This window comes from Cyphomyrmex costatus, unplaced genomic scaffold, assembly GCF_001594065.2.
Source record: "Cyphomyrmex costatus isolate MS0001 unplaced genomic scaffold, Ccosl1.0 scaffold199, whole genome shotgun sequence".
Lineage (NCBI taxonomy): Eukaryota > Metazoa > Arthropoda > Insecta > Hymenoptera > Formicidae > Cyphomyrmex > Cyphomyrmex costatus.
The window spans coordinates 1,444,269-1,448,386 of NW_017276028.1; positions in this window are offsets into that span (position 1 = coordinate 1,444,269).

Consider the following 4,118-nt stretch of genomic DNA (forward strand, 5'->3'; position numbering starts at 1 on the left):
CATATTGTGATAAATAAGTTTCTTTGTTTAAACATTTATTGTTTTATCGTGATTTATGAATGATATTAATGTTTGTATAATCCATTTATTGATATGTTTACAAACATAAATATATACAACAGACTGCACTTGAGAGGATTTACCTTGGAATATTTAATTATAACATCATTATATGTTTGTATAAATTAATATATTTATGTTTATATAGAATAAATTTGTTTTTGTCAGAAACATATAGAGGTAACTCCTGATATTGATGTATAATATATCATTTGATGTAATGGATGCATACAATGAAGCGAATAATTACTCGATAACAATGTTCGTAGGCGTTCACTTAGGCCCATTTTAGACGACCTACAATTTGTGTCAGATTTTTCTTCAAGATAGAATTCTATTTATAACTGTATATAGTACCATACATTTTGATGTATTTATGGAGTATATTATATATATAAATGTGTTTATATATAAATTATAAACACATTATACATTCTAATTCAACAAAAGTTTTGCATATTGAGCCCATTCTATAATTGCATAAATCTAGTTGTAAGTGATTGTAGTTGTAAGAATTGATTAATCACAATCGAATATTCTTTTCATTTTTGAATGTGATTCAATTTCATGTTTGTCATATTATGACAAACATTCAATTCTCACAATTACATTTACTTATACCTACGTTGACGCAATTATAGAATGAGCTTTATTTAGAGATTATGATCATAATTTAGAAAATTAAAAGCCATAAGAAATTGACCAGCCATAGTCGAATGTAAGAAGAAGATTGACTATGATCAGTCAATTTCTTATAGCTTAAGACTTATGTATATAAGTATAATGAACAATTTAAACAAATTTTTTAAAATCTATAATAATTTTAAAAAAACAAAAAATTTTAAATGTACAAAAATATGTGAATACTTACATTATCGGTAAATAAGAGACATGCGTTATACTTTATAATACATAAATACAAGTTAGAACGATAAACAACAAAATTTTTTAAATATGATCGAGGTTGTATTTTTTATAAAAAAACATATTGCACTGAAAACAATAATCCTATTAAACGATTGTTGCAATGAGTAAACATAAGTTTATATAAAAGTTTATCCAATTATACTTATAGTCCTTATAGATGAGTCTTGTATTTGAATAAATAACATGTGTGTGAAATGAAAAATCATTTAATACCTGACATATCAAAAAGGATATGAATAACGTTTCGAAAAAGATTATTTGAGTTTTCTTCAAAGTTGAAGTTTGATAAGGCCTCAGACCGAAAACACAGCAGAAGAATCTTATTTAACTTATAGTATCGTTCTCCAACAAAGTCCATCTTTGGTGAAAGCTAAAATGTGTGTTTATGTCAGGAACAACACTGCAAAACTGCATTTCTCCCGCCATATATCAAATTTAGAAGTTAAATACGTGAATACATAGACCGTGAATTTTTCTTTCTCAAGCATAATTTGATTACTTGAGAAATAAATGACGATAAGGTCATCGTGAGATAAACAGCAGATTTTTATAAAATATCATCAGGGGAGAGAGAATGAGTGAAAATAAGGAAAATTCATTTTCCTTGAGTTTCTTCCTAATAGCTCGACTATAGAATAAAGAAAAAAAAAAAGAAGTAATCAATATAATATTATCAAAATTAGCTATCCATCATATACTTCTATACCTTTCCCTAGGAAGTAAATATCTTTTTAGGCATTACAATACTAGTGCAAAGAAATTTTACGAATAGCTTATAGACCATTTTATTATGATAGTAAGTCAACTTTATCATAGTGTCGCATATCATACCAATGTCTACAATATCTACACGTATATATGTAATAATAATATCTTTCATATTCTGTGTCTATTAATTCGAATAAAAATAAATCAGATTTAATAATGCAACTATATAACAAACATTTTGCAAACGCGTAAAAAATGCAAATTAAATATAACGTCACGCGTGATTCCTTGTTCATGGGTAAAGAAAGAAAAGGCACAAACTGTGCTGATTACTTTTCTATTTATGTTGTATGTTTAATAATACATGTATATTGTCTTATTAGATATTGCATTTTTGTTATTCTTTTAATGCTTATTTATAAAACTTGTTCATGTATAATATTTATATCTTAATATTAGTCTATTTGTTAAATTTATAAATATTTGTAATAATTTTGATTTTAAATGTTGATTTTAAAATCGCGATTTGAGTAAACATAAAAGTAATATAAAAGTTGATGTAATATTTTATACATGGTTTATGATATATTCAAAAATATATATTTTTATAAATTAGAGTAACAAAGCTAAGAAACCGTAATAAATACATTTTTATGTATCTTATATATGAAGAATCATATTAAACTTTAACCCCGCGCTGACCATAATCGATCGCTAAGAAATCAACATATCAAGATCGCCCCCCCCCCCCTCCCCTCCTCGACGATGATTGTTTTATTCTGATTTCCGTGCACAATTCTCGACACAAAATTTATTTTGTAAAACTTTCCTATCAAAGTTCTTATCTAAAGAAAGCTTACCATGTCTCTATTTTCGTGGATGCTATATAAGGCGCGTGAAAACTTATCGAGTGCGCTATTTGTATGATAATTCGATTTTCACAGGATGCACAGGCATAAAATTATACATGTGCATAAAATTACGTATTGTGTATGGATTATATAAAAAACATGCACTAAAGTCTATTCTATGTGCGTATATAAAAATTTATTACGTCTATATACGTATATACAATTTTTTTACATTTTGAAACCTGTAATTATGTGACTACATAAGTCATAAAACAATTAATATATAATACAACATTAAATAATTGATACTCTGAAATTACAAGCAATTATTTTTCATTATATGGTCTAATATAAATTTCAAATCAAATCTCAATAACCGACTTTTATATTTCGTGCACTAAAAATAACATATTGCGGTTATTTTTTAGAAAACTGTAATCTGCAAATTGTAATCCGTTTTACTTATATGTATAATGTATGTTTATTTTGAATTTGCAGCTTGAATAACATATCAGTTACTTGTCGTGGTAATATATGTATTATATTAGATAATTCGTGGGATAATATATTATATTAATAATAATGATTCTGTTACGTCCAAACCCCAGGATTCCTTATTTCATAGGAAAATTTAGGAGTTGAGGAGGGGGCATGGGAGGACGCAACTGACACCGCTCTTGTGGCTATCGTTTCAAGACGCGTGCCACAAGTCAGAGACGCATTAGGTCACAGATATGGGTCAACGTCAGCGTGTGACGCTATTACCCGATCTGGGACTGTGTCTCTGTCGGCCCCCTTTTTAGATCAAGGAACTTAATCCTTTTGATCAGGGATCGGATCATGCGACTTCGTGGATGAGGAATGAGTCGGAGATTTTCTTAATGAACTACAGCGATTTATATACTAAAATAAAATTTTATTTTTAATACATAAAAAATGGAATACTCTGATATATATATGAATGCTTTGGCATTTTATAAATTGTACTAATATTTCTATATACACGAATGTTTGAACATTTTATTCTACTATTTCTATAACTATTCTAACAGTTTTTATACGAACGTTAATATATTATTCTACTATTTCTATAACTATTCTAACAGTTTTATGGTAAATCGTAACATTTCAAATTAATCTAAAGTGATAGTGTGAATGTGTGTACTTTGTGGTGGTTCAGGTGAGGGGAGGGGAACTTCGGCATCGAGGTATTCTTCAATTTCGTGATACAATTCGTTGTGAGAGGTATCTCCCTCAAAAGAGACGGGAGAATAGGAAATAGGGGTAAGAGGAGGAAGAGAGAGTGAAGTTGAATCGGAAGGGGGAGGAGTCTTGTTACTGTCGGTCAGGTCTATAACAGGAATGGCGTCAGTCGTTGTCGGTGATTGTTGTTTTTTATAATAAGTGAATTGTTGTCTAGTCTTAATTAATTTTTGGCGAGCTGCTTCGTTCAGGAAGGTCTCGGTCTGGACTTTTGTTATTATATATGGGGACTCCTATATTAGAGAGAGAGAGAGAGAGAGAGGGAGAGAGAGAGAGAGAGGGAGAGAGGGAGAGGGGGAGAGAGAGAGA